At 44.1% G+C, this 17,956-nt stretch overlaps 1 protein-coding gene across 2 annotated transcripts in view; it reads right to left on the bottom strand.

Annotated features, from left to right (window-relative positions):
* Positions 1–17,956, bottom strand: part of LOC138287383 (zinc finger protein 84-like) — a 303,406-nt gene that overhangs the window by 194,995 nt on the left and 90,455 nt on the right. For both annotated transcript variants that reach the window (XM_069227771.1, XM_069227770.1), the window contains exon 3: positions 6,303–6,414. The gene's annotated coding sequence lies outside the window, so the exon portion shown is untranslated. The remainder of the gene's footprint in view (positions 1–6,302; positions 6,415–17,956) is intronic.

Below are 17,956 nucleotides of genomic sequence, written 5' to 3'. Positions count from 1 at the left end.
AAGAGGCATGACTGAGCACTGACAAGCAAGGATTTTTTAAATGTCACTGAGAGGAACAAATGAAATGGTATTAAGCCCATAGAATTATACTAAAGGTTTACAAGAGGCAATACGCTTACGCTCGTCCTAACAAGGTACTATTCAGACAGAATTGAAAATGCTAAGTGTGCAAATAAAGAATTTGATAAAATTCTCACTGAATTTCGTAAACCTAAATGCACAGAAGGAACTCATACCATTACTCAAGAATTCACAGACAAACTGGCAAATCATTACACAACCAAAGCAGACATGTTGGACTCCTATTTAAAACAAAGGCAAACCACCAGCACCAACCCATTTCCAAAAATCCCATCCAGCAGTAAGCCAAACCAGCATCTGCATTACTACAAACAAATATAACACAGTGAATTTATGGATCATGTCAAAGCAAATAGGCCTTCCGGCTGCCCTTCTGACCCCTGTCCACCACACATCAAAAACATTATTTTATCTACCTCTGCTACTACACCAGCAAGAAGAATCCTCAATAATTATTTTACTATGGGAATCTCTTCTGAAGACCTAATTGCCCATTATTAAAGAAAATAACCTGAACCCGCATGACCCCAACAACTACAACCCCATTACAAATGGACCTTTCCTGGGCAAACTGATAGAAAAAGCAGCATTCGTCCAGATGTCACCATTCATTGAAGATAACTTCATGCTCTCAGACTACCAAACTGGATTTTGTCCAGAAAGAGGCATTTTTCTGCCCTTATCACCATCTGGGATGATCTTATAAACACTGTAGACCACAATGGAGTTGCTGCACTACTTCACTAGGACCTCACAGCTGCCTGTGACACAGTTGGCCAGGACACCCTAATACAAAGATTCTATGAAGCTGGCATAGAGGGGACTGCTCTTGACTGGATCTCATCCTACTTTCAAAACATAATGAACGTCATCCATACTTCCCCTGTGTCATTCAAACCATAATTAACAAAAGTGGGGGGCACTCAAGGCTCACTCATCTCACCCATGTTTTTCAAGATCTACATGAAGTCAGTTCCGGCAACAATGAATGAATTTCAGCTCACATGCTGCAACTATGCAGATGACACACAAACACTCCTTAAACTGGAAAGCCCCAAAGACATTGAAACTCAAAACTCTTCAGTTGCCTCAGAGCCGTTGATCAGTGGATGACATGGAACCATCTCAAACTACATGCTTCCAAAACAGAAATACTCACATGTGGCAATCAGAAAAACTATGACTTTACCATGGACTCCAAGTTAACAATGAATGCCCCAGTGGACAAACTAGGAAGATCAAGCTTCATCACCATGAAAACTCTGCAACGCATCTACCCCCACCAGGGATTTCCAAACAAGGTCCAGATTACTATCTCTCTTATATTGTCTAAACTAGATTACACCAATGGCCTCTACCACGGATCATCTCTATCAACTATGAAAAGACTATAACAGATTCAGAACTCTGCTTCCAGACTATTCCTACATGTAAACCCACCTGAGGGCCCAACATTGTTTATCGGTTGCCAGAAGATCCAGCTTCAAGCTGCTTTGTATCACTCACAAAGCAATACATGGAACAAGACCACTTTTCATCAGGAATAAAAGCACCAAATACATTCAACAAAGGAACCACCTCACCTGAAAATCCCACCATACAAGAAAGAGATAAAAGATGGTACATTGTTCTCTGTTAACATGGCCAAACTATGGAATTCATTACCCCCCAAATATAAGATCCATGGATAACTATCTTATCTTCAGAAGGTAGCTCAAGAGTTTGCTCTTTCCTACATAACTACCATACTCAAACACTAACGTACCGCATTTCCTTGTGTATGTGAGCATTTACAATTTGACTATATGTATATATCTGGATATGTGTATTTCTATGTACAAACATGTATAACTACTGTTTTTAAAATGTGTAGATATGCTTAAGACACACAACTGTTCCTTCCACTTGGTTCTCGCCCACTTTAGTGGCAGCTCGCATCCAAACGGGCCTGGAAGAGCCTGTACACAAATACTACCTCCACATGCTTTCTCACTTCAAGAACAGAGGATGCCAGGTCGTATGTGCAAAAATGCTCTAAATGTAATTACAGTAACAGCTGCATCCCAACGCATTTTAGGGACCCTTCTCCTTGCTGACAGGTCAAGTTACTTAAAATGAATTAAATTTAGAGCACTTTTGCACCTATGAACTGGCATCCTGTGTTCTTGAAGTGAGAACAGGTGTGGAGGAAGCCACTAGGTAGTTATAGTCAGGATCTAGTTTCTATAGAAAAATGTGTTTTTTGTCTTGCTAATAACTTTGGTGTCATTTGCTAAATTTTCACAAAATCTTTCCAAAAATTATGACACTCACTTCAGCATCTGTCTGGAATGTTTTGGGGTGATCTGTCAAGCGGGGGCCGATAAAAGGGGGGCCCCAAAACACTTTTTCCCCATAAATTTTTCCATAGGGATTTTGAACAGGAATAACACCCGAACCACTGGACGGAATTACACCAAATTCGGCAGAAAGGTAGATCTTGGTCCAGAATGCACCATTTTTGGTATTTGGTGTAAATCCATGCAGCAGTAGTTTTAGAGAAATTAAAGAAAATCTAAATTTGTGTATGTAGGGATGTGAAGGCTCTGCGAGCCCTCCCAATCTCATGCTGAGATCTGATAGGCTGCCAACACTTCTATAAGGAAGTATTGGCAGCCATGCTGGGACTCGGCTTCAGCAGAGTTTAATAAAAAATAAAAAAAAGATTAAAGAAAAGAAAAGGGGCCAATGTAGGGTCACCCTAACCCCTTAGCTCTGGTGCTGGGGTCCTGGAGGGACCACCCCAAAACAAAAAAGCATTTAAAAAAAAAATGTTGGTGGTAGACGCTGCGGATTTTAAAAAACAAAACTTTTCAGTGAAGCCCCCTGGTGGGCCAGGTCCTGGGGGCATGTCAAATTTTGAATGCGGGGGGGCCACCCAAGCCTCCAACGAGCACCAGGGATTGTCACCTCCTGGAGGCACATGTCTAATTAAATGTGGGGGGCACCCGGCCCCCCGCAGCCCTGGGGACAACCACCTCCTCAGGGCTAAATCAGTTGGAGGGGGCTACGTGGTCCACCTTGAGGAGCCACAAATGGCCCTGGGGACCGCCACCCCCAGGGCTGGCTCCTGCTATGTCCCAGGGTGCCCACCCCCCGGGACACAGCTGTTTGCTCTGACTTGGTGGGAGCTGACAGCGCAAACACTCCGCTGTCAGAGCAAACACTCCGGTTCCAGCAAATGAGAACTGTCAAGCAGCTCTCACTTGCTGGGAGCTGAGGTTTCCTGAAACAGAGGAAATCATTGCTCTCACACAGAGGGAGCTGCATCTTTAGCTGCTCCCTCTCTGTGACAGCAATGCTGGCTCCTGCAGGAGGCGAGGACCCAGCTGGGATAGCAGGGGCCTTCAGGCTCCCCCACGGTCCTCAAAAGTAGTGACTGGGTGCCATGGGGGGCACCCAGGTGACATGGCCGGGCACTAGTCCCAAAAAATTAAATGTTTAGGCCGGGCCCCAGGGGATGGGGTCCCCAGGGCTGAGTACGGCCTGGGAAGGTGGTGGTGGTGGGCGGAGGGGAGGGGTGGGGGTGGTGTGCCCCTTCCCAAAAAAAATTATAATAATTATATCATAGAGTTGGGCCCTGGAATGTCCTGGGAGGCTCAGATTCCTGACCTGCAAAAGGCTGATGCACTGTACAGATAAAGATTTAAAAAAAAAAGCTGTTGTCCCCATTCCTAACATGGAAGGAAGTCACTTGTCTCCCCTACCACATAGTTGTGCCTTCACATTATACCTCTTCAGAATAAAAAAATGGAGAGCAGGAAATCTGCAAATGCGTTCCAGATAAAATAGCATAAAATGTTGTCTCCAAGACAATAAAATAAATGCAGTTCACATGTGAAAGATACTGACACGTACAGTGAAATTCAGAGAAACAGAGATTCGTGGATCAAGCGCATGCAAACAATGTTATACAAATGGGTCAAGCATGCAAATACCGGGGTGTGGAATTTATTAAAATATCTATTTGTCGATGGGACAGGTTGCTTCATAAATCTACTTGTCCTGTAAAAACATCTACTTGTCCCTTTGGTGCCATGTGGTGCGGAGACAAATTATGGCAGCAAACTCATTACATAAGAGCACTGACAATAGCCTGATTATGACAGGACTAATACTATAGTAGAGCTTGAATACTAGCAACCTCCTTATTTTGCTAACTTTCCGCAGACCTATATACTGGGGCTGGAGGCAGCAGAAAGCAATAGTTCCAGGATTGGAATGCCCATTTGAGTCTGTGCAAACCTACTAACTACTTGTTTTAAGGGTTTTCGCCAGCTCCTCTGTAATTTTTTCCTATTATGCGAAAGGTTGGAAATTTACACCTGACAAGGGCAAAAGTAACATTTCTTCCACGGTTGGGAAAAAAGTGGTTGGAGGAAAGATTAACTTGTACACGCTCCACAGATTTTTAGCATGAGCAAATCTATACATGCGAATTTGCTCATGCTAAAATACAGTTCACAAATATTTTTTAGAAGTACAATTTCCTCATCTACTTCTGTAAATTCTGGTGAATTCATGAAATACTTACATTTCCACTAAGACAAAGGCCTACACCATCTGTCCACTTCTGTGATAGCATTCTGCTCTTTCACAAGAAGCATATCAGTACACAAAGTAGTTTTGTTCAGTGGCATGAACTATTGTGGCAATGTGTGCTTTTTGAGACAGACAAAAACTCTTTTAGCTTTTTGCCAATGTTTGTTTCAACGGTGAGGGCCTGGAAGCCCCCACAACAATGACTTTTTACACAAGCCATGTCAAAATAAGACAAGCATTGATAAAACCAAAAGACTGACCACAAATGTCAGATCTTTTGGCTTTGCCAATGCTTGTTCATGTTCAAGTTTCCCATAATCCTGTTGAAAGTGGTTACACTAATATTCCATTATGAATATATATTGGAAAACCTAGCATGCATCAACACATTTTACTAAATGATGCTTCAAAGGTATTGCCCCTAAAATGTCAAAGAAGTTAGCAAAACGTTTGATTCCCATTTGCAATTTTGTGAACGTTTTATTTTGAAAGCAAAGAATCATCAATTTTGCTTTCAGGCTTCTGCAAATATTTGCATCTAATCAAAGAGCCTTCTGGGAGCATTATACGTACCCTCATATAGGTAAACCTTGCAAATGTGTGAACATGTTTTTTACTGTAACCAATGTCAGTAGTGCAGTCTGAGTTTACAACATTTATTTAGAGCATTCACCCTAATAATAAAGGCTTCACATTAATGAACCATAAATACAAGTTCAAACAGAATTAACATAACGACCCAAACATAACCTCAATTGCAGACCCTTCCCTGCTCCATTATGTGGTACTGTAAACTGGCAGCCAAAGTGTTTGTGCTGCAGGGGGTTGGGCCTACTTGTCCCAAGGACGAAATAAACATGAAAACTTGTTGACCTTGACCCCAAACAATATGTCCTGGGCATCGGGCTGTAGGAATTTCCACACCACTACGAAAAACCACACCACTTGTGTGCTAATGGGAATCATGCACAAAGTTTGGGTGCCTCGAAGTTCCAGAAGCAGATCACTTTTGAAAGGAGGCTCAAAGGTGGCTATAAAGGTCATACATGGCCTGTGGGAAGCTGGGCAAGGGACATCCATCTTAAGTGACATGCACCAGCACTGCAGGCTGACACCCTCCATTACTGTGCTGTGATATGGAGCCTGCATTAATGTTAAGACGATTATGCTTTAGAGGTAAGAGGTACCTCTTGGCCTTTAAAAGTTAAACTAATTAAAAATATCAAGTTAATAACTGGTCAAGGTAATAACTGTTTTTCCGTGGTAAATTTTATTTGACAATGACATAAAAAGATGCATGGTTTCCATTTCACAAGTTATTTCCTAAATTATTACTTGTTCTTTTATATCTTTTGCTTTGATGCATTAAACCTGTCTGCATTATCTCACATATTGGGGCTGATACCGGTGGCCATAATGATTTACTGACTGGTAAGTGTGGTGAATTTCTGCTTGAATTTAAATAAAGCTGTCCCATCAAGCTTCATCTCCACAGATAAAACATAGAGGCCATCAGGTATCACTGACCTGGGCTGTTGGGGCATCAGCCAAGGTTTGCTGGTCTATCGCCTGGAGAGGACAGCAGATTGAAACCTAGATACTTTGTAAGAGATCGCTAAAGGTAGTTGTGTTTCTCTTACCTGCAGCGGGTTCTCAATATCTGGGAAGGGCAGGGGCAGAGCCTGAGCAGTTACACTGGAGATCAGGGATGTGGTGAAGAATTAACAGACTAGCACTTGTTACTTGCATGGCCTTGAAAAATAAAGAAGGCAAAGCTTCAGAATCCAGGCAATCCATGATGGTAAAGAACAAAACTAAAGCAAGATTAAAAATGTACCTCAAATTAAATAAAACCTTGCAAAACAAAGTGGCAAAAGCGTGTACTGAAAATACTACAAAGAACAGTATAATTCCTGTCGCTGTAAGGGATTTAATTTTTTTTACAGCGCTATCATTCTTTGAAAACATGCTACAATATCATTAAATAAAAGGAAATTTAAAATAGAGCACCATTGTACCCTAAAAATAAGTAATTTCACAAACCAGCAACACAGTGGGTAACAGATGTAGATATAACAACATTGACTTTGTTAAGATTTAGAATTCAGAGTAAATACTGAATTGTGTTTAAGATATGTAGGAGTGCCTGGAGCGGTGTCCCTAGATCGATAATTCTCCAGACCACTGAGAGTAGCTGTAATGCTGTATTTAACTACTGGCTCCATCTTGACCACTGACTACATTTTGTGCTTAGCTTAGCTTCAAACACCGTCACATTGGTGGTGCAGGTATTTTTCCGTGCACAGCTTGTTAACGTGTTTTTCGCTTCTTCTCAACAAGAACGGGCACATAACCTGGGGGAGTAGGAATGATAAGATGCATCAGGCGGAGAATGTTTATGGTAAAGCAGGGAACAGCTAGGCTTTGGAAAAAAAACGTGAGCTTTGGCCAGTCTCTAGTGTGCTTTTCCTCGACACTTACCTGGTACGTCCAGCGTTTGAAAAACCACTTATTCGACGGGAGGAGAGGTTTCTAGTATTCTCCTCCCCAGTTTATTTAAAGTATATAAGGGGAGGAAGCTTGACACAAGACTAGAAAGGACTCTTGAGGAGGGACGCCTTGCTCAGAAAACAATCCCATTTGTGGGTAGTCTCCCTCTGCTACGGTTGTCCGGGTTCCACGACCTAAAGTTGGCAGACAAAGGGATGATGTCGGTATCAAGCCCCATGGTGATGCATTTCTTATTTTTAGCTTTGCGTTGTGCATGCATGAATACGGAGTCACTATATAAATGGTCTTAATTGTGGTGCGCATTACTACTGTGACTGTTTTCAAGAACTGCACGTGTGTCGCTGCATTTGAAATGAAAGCTCACATTATTCTTTCTGTGTATGAAACTTGGGAAGTGCCTTAATAAATTCATTACTCAGACTAAGAGTGCTACATTCTTGTCATTCCTTTCATTTAGTCTCCTCTCAGTCTGAAGTAGAGCAGAACAGTAGCCTGGTGTTTCTGGACCTTAGATTACTGAGTCTGAAAATATCAGGACACTCTGGACTGAGACTAGTGTGCAGAGCTGCTGCGGCGGCTTGCTCATGCTGCCCACTGTCGCCGCCTAACCTGTCAGGAATAGATAAGGGAGCCACATATGCTTCTTCCAGTTCTACCTTCATCAGCTCTGCCCCTTCCTTGCCCAGTCACCCACACCACAGGCCAAAACAAAGTCCCAGCATCCTCTGACCACCTGCTACTTGCAAGTGGTAAAGGAATGTGGATTTGGGACAGTTATTTTGCCTGGAATTGGGAGGTGGGGACATGGACTTAGGAGTGGTATTTCCTGATCTATGCGTTTTTGCCATTCTGAGTAAAGTAACTCGTAATTCACGTATTTTGTTGTGAGGGCACCAGCTGGATTATGTGATTTCATTAATGACAATTTGATTGTGTTTTTTAATTATATGAATATCCAAAAATCTCTGCGGAAGTGACTATTGACTGCCAACGTGCTAACCTGTTGATCATGTTAGAATATTCAATGTGATATTTTAATAATAGAGACTACATGGAGTAGAAAAGTGCTATAGCAGCCACTGAGTGCCAACGTAAGTGAATAGACAACTCAACAGACCACTGAACAAGAAAAGCTATGCAAAGAAATAATAAATGGTAAACAGCAGCCCTGCATCTGGCATAAGTGCAGACATGAGGAATGTTTAATAGATGCATAATTTAACAGAATGTTACAACATCTTTAGAGATATTCAAAAGTGGTTGCTTACTACAATTGCTTGAGACATATGAATAAAATATACAACTGAGTGCACCCCTCTGCCCTTAAATCACATTTTACGTCTCACATATATAGCCATCTAATGGAACTGTTATTATTATTCTACAAGACATCTTCAAATGAAGTTCTTCTGTAATGTCTCTGATCTCATTACCAATAATCATCCCCTTTTCTTCAGCACCTCGGTTCCTTTCTGTATCGACTTCAGAATACCTTGCCTCATTGTCCCTGCTCGCACTAGTTCTCTTCTGTACTTGAAGTTGCACAAGTCCCTTTGAAGATGGACTTATGGCAAGAACATCACATGAACTTCCTTCCACATTACCTAGCTCAAATTTAGTTTTCACTACCATGATCTTTGAGTTAACAATCTTATTATCCAACACTGATCCCTGTTTTGTGACTGTACAGCTTTATCAGTTTGCTTAATCAATCGTCTTGCATCTGGAAATGCTGATATTCCTTTCAGTACCCATCTTTACAAGTACCCATTGCTCTACCACCACATTCAGTGCACTGTGTCTCTGGCGTATCCTTGTTTCTTCTCCTTATATTTTCTTTCCCTTTTTCATAAAAGACAGCATCCTTGCACAGATCTCTTTTTCTTTCTTTTTAACCACCATGAACACATTTCAGTTACCAGTACTGTCCTCTTAAAATTCCAAATGGGATACATACTGCTGAGTTGTCTGGTGCAATATGGTAACTCCATATTTTCCGCTTAAATAAGTCTGAACATTTATACAATTAGCCACAGCCTGTTCTCGTTCTTTCAGATATGATTTTTTTCTTCCAAAGTGAACAGTTTTGAAGATGACAACACAACACCATTCCCTTCTAATTTGCCCTGCTGCTAATTTAACTAATCGATAAAAAAATAATATGGTCCTGAAAAGGCCACGTCTAACCTTTGTCAAAGTCTTTTCAAGAACATGGATTGGTTTTATAGGTGCATCATTGCACTTGTAACCTTTACCAAATAAGTGACAAATCTTACATTCATTAACATACAAATGAATCTCACTATCCATTTTCCCCATTAACATGTATTTCTTATTACATCATTGGTTTTCATGACTCTTGTATGACTTCTATATGCTTCCGGAAAAATGTTGTCTATTACTCCTTGTAGAAAGATTACGGTAATTCTAAATTACAAATTATTGTCTCAAGTCATTTCACTTTCCACTTTCCTGTAGATTGATTTTGACTGTAAAGTGTGTCCTCTTAATATGACTTTGACAACGTTATTTACGGCTTTTAATAATTTAGCAAAATGTCACTTTACAGCTTATGCCTGTTCCTTGTCCGTAATGACCCATTTCTAGAATCCCGCCACATGGTTTACAGAGGCTACCACCCACTACGGAGGTCTGAACACAGCATCGCTGATGTTAAGTGTCAAGAGGCAAAGTACTGCGCGGGTCATGATGCCCCTCCCTCTCCAATGACAATAAAGAGCCTAGTACTCTCCTGATTGGCACATAAGGTTTATGCCTTGCTCTTCTGTCATGTGTAGTTGTTAAATTAAATTGCTTAACCTGAACCAAGAACAAGTGGTCAAATTGTGCATTCAGATAAAAGGACACTGTCTAGGCCTCCTGACTCGTAGCATAGCCGTTTCTCTCTGTAAAGTCAACTGAACATGCATCCTATAGAATGTTTTCTTGCGTAACCTGTGCTCCACTGTGGTAATAGTATGTCAAATCCTCATTGTATAAATCTTTCATGCTGCTGTGATAAGTATAATATGCTATTTATTACCATTGCTGGGGTGGAGGATTAGCTGCATGAGACAGAATACAAGGGGGTGGGTTCATGCCTGAATACACCTCACATGCTTTCCTCAGCCAATACATTATAAAGATGCATGCTGTAAGGCAGGGAGCAGGTTTTCTTCAGTTAGTTACACTGTACTGTGGTAATAACAAGAGACCTGACCTTTGGAATACAGTTGTGAATGTGCGTTTGTTAACACACACACTCGAAATAACGTATTTTTCGGCCCCAGTTAAGGTGAATTTGTATCATGCATTACTGGACTGTGAAAAATGGAGGGAGGTAGACCAATCCCCCTAACAGCAAGTCTAAAGAGTAACCAAGTAAACTAAAACAGTAGTGGCTAGAGGTAGGCGAGCTAGTGAAGGCTCAAGCCAGGCTCAAGCTACATGCCTGGCTCTGGCTCAGCCCGGGGTCCTCTTTGACCTTCGAGCCAAAACCGAGCCGAGCCCTCTTTTACCTTCTGTCCCCTGATGAGCTCTCGGTCACCGTTTACTGGTATTCTCCAAGAGTCCCTTGATGCAGCAGCGGGCGGGCTCGCCAGCGCTGTGGGATCTTTGCATATTGGTTACGCCTGAGAGGGGAGCCACCACTGCCTAACAGCTCTACAGGAAACTGTGGTGTCCCAGAACGAGGCCTTTCAAGTGTGCAGGAAGTGACGCAGTTGGCAGCAGGCTCCCCGGGGTGCAGGCCTCAAGGGTTGTTAACGCTACTGAGGCCGCTCTTTTGTTCCAACCAACTTCAGTACTCTTACAGTGACTTTGGCCTTGTCAGCCGTTAAAGTCTGCATTCTCTTATTAGTAAATGTTTGTAACAAACAAAAGGTAGAAAATTTGTTATTTTTTTTAAATCCCCTGGTAGTTTTCCTCTTAAAGGTGTCATTTCACAATATCAAGTTATTTTCCAGCAGAAATGAGTCCTGTTACTATGACTCCTATCCAAGTTACTTTTGTATTTTGTCACCAATCTCTTCGCGGCACAAAACATTTTTCTAGCAGTCACGCTAAGAATTTATCAATTCTATTAAGGACACGGAGGCGAGGATTATGCTTCTCTTTCCATGCTTTATTTTTAACAGCAGCCAATGAAAACCATGGAAAGTAAAAAACTACATGACCCAAGACTAGTCATATCACGTGATGAACCATAGAGGAGGAAGCCTATAAAGTGTTACATCACACCCAGCCACTCCTCTTTCTTTGTCCAAAATTCGCAACAGAAAAGTCAAAGTCTTAACATGAACTTGAAAACGAAAATCCTGAAAACAGAAGAACTGGCATCCACCTTGAATGGAAGAAGAACGATATCGGGACAGTCCGAACTACTTCTCATCATTTCCTAGGAAAAAGGAAAAAATTCAGGCCATAAAAACTGAATATCATAAGAGATACTTATATCAACTATTCAATAGGGTGGGATAGCACTGAAGTACAGTAACTTGCACAAGAACTCAATAAAATAATATCAATCAAAATAACCATATATATACAGTGCGGTGGGATAATCCTTGCCTCCGTGTCCTTAATAGAATTGAAAAATTCTTAGCACGACTTCTGGAATTTTTTTTATTCTATGTCAGGACCGGAGGCTCAGATTATGCTTGTTCAAAGCTGATTCACAACCACAGAAGCTATATCAACAATAGGTTTATAATCAAAAGTTTTAAACGTCGAAGGGGAAGACCAATCTGCTGCTTTTAAAATGTCCTCTAAACGAGAACCCAAAGCCAAAGACTTCGAAGCCATAGCTCATCTGGCAGAATGCGCACCAAGCTTAGAAATATCAATGCCTGCTTCACTCAGTAACCAACGCATCCATCTAGGGAGTGTGGCTGAGGAAACAAGATGATATGGCTTAACTAAAGAAATGAGTAATTGACCCCCCATATCAGAACGAAACTCTTCTGTACTCACCTCGTAAGCTCTAAGGCACTGCACCACACAAAGTTTGGGGTTGTCCACAAAACAGGGATAAGAAACAGTCTTCAGATTGCATTTAGTTTTACGCGAAATGGAAAAAGAGACTCCCTCAGGAGAAAAAACTCTCCCAGCCAAATCCAGAGCTCTAATATCTGACACTCTCTTACAAGAGATTAAGCACAACAGCTTGGTGAGTTTAGCTGACAACTGTTTCCTAGACAGAAATCTATTAGAAGGCCAGGATTCTAAAAAACGAAGGACAATATTCACATCCCAAAAGGACGAATAACGGGAACGAGGAGGATTAGCCAATCTGATACCCCTCATTAATTTACACACAATTGGAGACTCTCTGATGGGTTTACCCTCCACTGGTAAATGTCCTGCTGAAATAGCAGAACTATAATTATTGATAGAGCGATATGCTAGACATGACGCCGCTAGGGAGGAAAGGAAATTTAGGACCAGACAGCAACCTGCTGAAGAAGGATCTGCACTCCTAGAACTACACCAAGTACTCCATCGCTTCCAAGCCGAAGCGTATCTTTTGTGAGTACTGGAGGACCAGGAACCCGCAATGAACTCGGAAGACTCTTGCGAAAGACCTGGGATGCTCCATCTTTCCCTGAAAGACGCCAAGCCATCAAGGATAGTTGACCCGACAGGATTAATGGATGTAACAAACCCCGAGGGTCCTGGAGGAGATTCTCCCGGAAGGGAAGAAGGATCGGATGATGGCAACTCAGCTCCATTGCCACTGGGAACCATGCCTGAGATCTCCAAAGGGGAGTCACCAGAACTAACTCCGCTTGCTGACGTCTGATCTGGGCCAAACCCTGGGTATCATTAAGAAGGGAGGAAAAGCATAACTCTGTTCCTGAGACCAGTCCTGAAGAAACGCATCCGTCTTTGATGCCTCCGGATCTGGTCTCCAACTGAAAAAAGTTTCATCTGCCGGTTGAGGCGAGATGCAAACAGGTCGATTGAAAAGGGACCCCACTTCGCAGAAACTCTGGGATGTAACCTCCAAATCGCTGAAGTCTCTCAGATGACGAGAGTTCCAGTCGGCCACCAAGTTGTTGGCCCCAGGAAGGTACTCCGCCACCACTGAAATCCTGTGTTGAAGGCAAAAGTGCCAGAACTCCTTGGCTATCTCCGCTAGGATGCGGGAGCGAGTTCCCCCCAGCTTGTTGACATATCTCACTGCCGAGATATTGTCCATGCGAAGGAGAATACAACAATTCGCTCTGATGGGAGAGAGACTCTTGATTGCAAAAGAGCCGGCTAGGAGTTCCAAGCAATTGATGTGGAGACTCAACTCCGTGTTGGACCATCTGCCTCCCATGGACACTGGGCTCCCCAGCCCCAACGACTGGCGTCGGACTCTATCACTACGTCCGGGTAAGAGCTGAATATGGCCCTGCCGTTCCAGGCTTCCATCTGATCCAGCCACCAATGCATCTCTGCACGGGACTCCTCTGACAGGGGAACCTGATCTGCATAACGGAGGCCTTTCTGAAGATGAGATATCTTCAAGCGTTGAAGGGCTCGGTAATGCAAAGGACCCGGAAAAATCGCCTGAATTGAAGAAGAAAGCAGGCCCACCATGCGGGCGATCGCCCTCAATGATACAGTCTGTTTGGATAATAGAGATCTCAATTCTCTCTTGATCAAATGAATCTTCCCGGGGGGAGAATCAGTAGGGACTGCATCGAGTCTATCTGGAATCCCAGAAAGTCTATCCGACGAGAGGGAACCAGAATGGATTTTTGGGCATTGATTATGAAGCCCAGACTCTGAAGCAGAGACACTGAACATTCCAGATGAGACAACAGCAGGTCTCGATCCTGGACCATGATCAGGATGTCGTCTAGATAAACTATCAATCTGACCCCTTGGAAGCGAAGGAATTCCACGACTGGGCGCATTACCTTCGTGAAACACCAAGGGGAAGCGGACAGACCAAAGGGGAGAACTTTGTACTCATAATATTCGGTCTCCCAGCAGAACCGAAGGAACCTCCGATGCGGAGGAAAAATAGGAATGGTCAGGTAGGTGTCCTTTAGATCTAAACGGACTAACCAGTCTCCCTCCTGGAGAACGTCTCTCAGCAAATGGATACCCTCCATTTTGGAATGGCGATATAGCAAAAAAACGTTGAAGTCTTTTAAGTTTAGAACTAAGCGGGAGCCGCCACCCTTCTTGTCTACTAGAAACACTGGGCTGACAAAGCCTGAAGGGTGATGGGAAACCTTGATAATGGCACCCTTCTTGACTAGAGTTGTCAAAAATATTTGCCTGGGAAGGCATTGTTGATACGGGGACTTGTAACATTCTAGCTTGAACCCTTGCACGGTCTATAAGACCCAAGCATCCGAAGAAATCAGACGCCAAGTCTCCAAAAAGTTCTGAGTCCTGCCCCCCAACATTACTTCTGAACTTAAAAGCAAGCTCACCTGTGGCTCCCGACTCCTGGGAGAAAGACTGTTGTCCTTTGGATCTCCCCCTGCGGAATCTGCCCCGACCATACCTTGGTCTCGACGGGTAGAAGGTAGAAGAGGAGGAGTCGTAATCCTGAAAACCCCCTCTTCCTTGCTGGTAGGGGCCACGATGGGGGCCTTGTTGATTGAAGCGGCCGAAGGCACGCCCTCTGTAGCATCCGGCCCCTCGAAAAAGTGGACGTAGCACTCTCCGGATGGATCCTTGTGCCTTGTCCAGACTGGCATAAGTGGAAACAAACTTGGAAAGTTCCTTCATAAAGGGAGACCCAAAAAGTAAACCCTGGGCCACAAGGCCTGATTCAGATGCAGCGAGGTCCGCCAGCTTGGGATCTAGCTTCATCAAAACAGATCTGTGTCGTTCAGAGGATATGGCGCAATTGGCATTGCCCAAGAAACAAAGAGCTCTCTGAGCCCAGCCTACCAGAATGTCCGGGTTAATAGGCTCACCCGACTCTTTGGCTTGAAAAGCCAATTCTAGAATTTTAGTTAGAGGCCCGGAAATGTCTAATAGCTTATCCTGGCATCCACGCCAGGCACGATCAATACCCTTCTTAGGATCTTTCGTGGATTTCTTGAGGAAAGTTACTAGGGTAGGATCCAACTCTGGGGTCTCGGTAACTTTGGAGGGGAAATCAGGTCTGGGACACTCAGATTTCAGTCTAGAACGAATATCCTTATCAAAGCCGTGTCTAATATGGGCTTCTACATAATCTGCCACCTCAGGGGGTGGTAACCACAGAGAGGATCTGGGGTGCACGATGTCCTCTGGCTCGAAAGTCAGCACCTTAGGGGTAGGAACTTCCTGGTGATGAGCTTTCTTCTTGCGTTTACGAGAGGGAACATCACCCTGCTCGGAGGAGTGCTCAGAGGAAGAAGAAGAAGAAGCTGGGTCACTAACAGCCTTCTTTTGTGATCCCGCATTGTAGTCATGCTCCCTTGCCATGTTTCTTATAAGGGATTCAAAGTCCGCAGCATGCGGGTTAGAAGTTTGCTTAGCAGCCTGAGTGCTCGCTGCAAAGGAAGATTCCCCAATGGGTTGAGCGCCCACCGGGGCTACCCAGCCCTGTTGATCCACCAAGCCCAAGAGATGGTGCTTGATGGGCTGAATGGCCTGAGCTAAGGCCTGATTACCTGAGTGACGCACTCCTGCGTCAAGAGCATATACTAAGTCCTGGTCAAAAGAGCCAGCAGTATCATCCAGATAGTATAATTCTTCGGCTTGGTCATCATAGCCAGCCGTACTGAGGAACAGCAGAAAAGGGCTCCAAAGGAGCAGTATTATCAGTTAAAAGAACAAACCAGGGCAGTGAACAAACAATCAAATTAGGATGTGGAGGGAGCTGCCCTGAAGGGGTTAAAAAAAAACCTTGAAACCAGGCCCAGCCTGTGTAGAAATTATTTCAATCCCAGTGTCCAGGCACTGGGGCGTGGACGGGAGCTGAGCCGGTGAAATCCAAAACCAAATAGCTTAATAGCGCAGCTGCGCTTGTTTCTGTAAGAGGCAGAGCCTCTGATCAATGCTCTCGACGAGCGTTTAAGAAAATAAGTCCAATTTAGCGCTCCGGCATGAGCGCAGGAAACAAGGCACCCCTGGGGGAAGAACAAACAGAATACTTGGCCCGGCAATGCGACCGGGCTCGAGAAAATTGCAGGCCCCCCTGGGAAGTCGGAACACACACGCGGCAGCGCTGAGCCAAGGGGAAGGAAACAGGAGGCGAGGAGGCGCGCAGAGACAACGCTGCCTCAAATAACGCAATCACGCAGAGCGCGAGTAATAAAACAATAAATTAAAGAATTCTGACATTTTTACCGGCATAAAGATAGGGCTGTGCTGGAAGCGCGAGTCCTCGCTCCCTTGCTCCCACTCCACGCTAAGAAAAGCGATCCAAAAGGACGCTTTACAAGGAGGGGAAAAACCCGCTCCAAACACAATACCTTTACAATAGTTAAGAAAGAAAATATCACTTATCTGGCTGCGAAGCAGCAAAGAAAGAGGAGTGGCTGGGTGTGATGTAACACTTTATAGGCTTCCTCCTCTACGGTTCATCACGTGATATGACTAGTGTTGGGTCATGTAGTTTTTTATTTTACATGGTTTTCATTGGGTGCTGTTAAAAATAAAGCTTGGAAAGAGAAGCATAATCTGAGCCTCCGGTCCTGACATAGAATTTCTTGCACCCAAAGCTGAATCTACACTTTTTAAATGGATGGAATAACATCACATGCCAAGAAAGAGCGAGAAGGAGCAGAAGAGAGCAGGTACGGCTCAACCATTAGTTCTCAAAAGCCTTAGGTGGAATGTACACAATACCAGTGGCGGCCGGCAGCTTTGGGAGGGGGGCGGGCGGGGCACACACACACAGACACGCACGCACGCTCATCCATTAACAACACTCATTCCATTCAAACATGCACGCATGCACCACATTCATTTTACAAGATCACACACATTCATTCTTTCACACACGCACGCACGCTCATCCATTAACAACACTCATTCCATTCAAACATGCACGCACGCACCAAACATTCATTTTACAAGATCACACACATTCATTTTTTCACACACACACGCACGCACATCCATTAACAACACTCATAACACTCAAACATGCACGCGTGCACCAAACATTCAATGTAAAACATAACAAACACACATACACACACGCACACACACACACACACACACTTGCCTTTAGCCTCCAGGTCCCCTGAGGTCAGCCAATGAGGGAAGGCAGCAGTCCCAGCCTCGTCACAGAGTGGGATGGGGTCAGTGAGACTGCTGACCCCACCCCATTCTGTGATGAAGTGTCACTGATTGACACTCGCCCTGGGCGCTTCAGGGCTTAAACTGAAGCGCCCAGGGAGAGTGTCAATTGGTGACGCTTTCCTCGTCACTCGTCACCCAGGGGAGGGCCTCGAGGCACCTTTGCTGGGCTGAGGAGGTCACGCCCATAGGAGCTGTGATCTCATCAGCTCAGCAAAGTTCAGCTCAGGCAGCCAGGAGTCTGCGCAAATCGCACATGTCTGCTCCTGGCTGCCTGACCTGAGCATGAAGAGTGTCTGTCAGGCTGATCTTTGTTCAGCCTGACAGACACTCTTCATGGGGTGGGGGGCGTGGACCCTCTGCCCTAAAGGACGGGCCGCCACTGCACAATACATAAATGGGTCTCACCAATGAAACAAAAAGCAGGACGTGTGAGAGTTACAAATAGCCACCGAAGCAACACCGAAGAGAAAAAAGGCATCAAGGAAATAAGAAAGGAGGGACTGGCATGCATTGGCGTAGGAAGTGTGGGGGACGC

Source organism: Pleurodeles waltl, chromosome 4_1 (genome assembly GCF_031143425.1).
Source record: "Pleurodeles waltl isolate 20211129_DDA chromosome 4_1, aPleWal1.hap1.20221129, whole genome shotgun sequence".
Classification (NCBI taxonomy): Eukaryota; Metazoa; Chordata; class Amphibia; order Caudata; family Salamandridae; genus Pleurodeles; species Pleurodeles waltl.
This window is presented reverse-complemented; position numbering and strand designations above follow the sequence as displayed.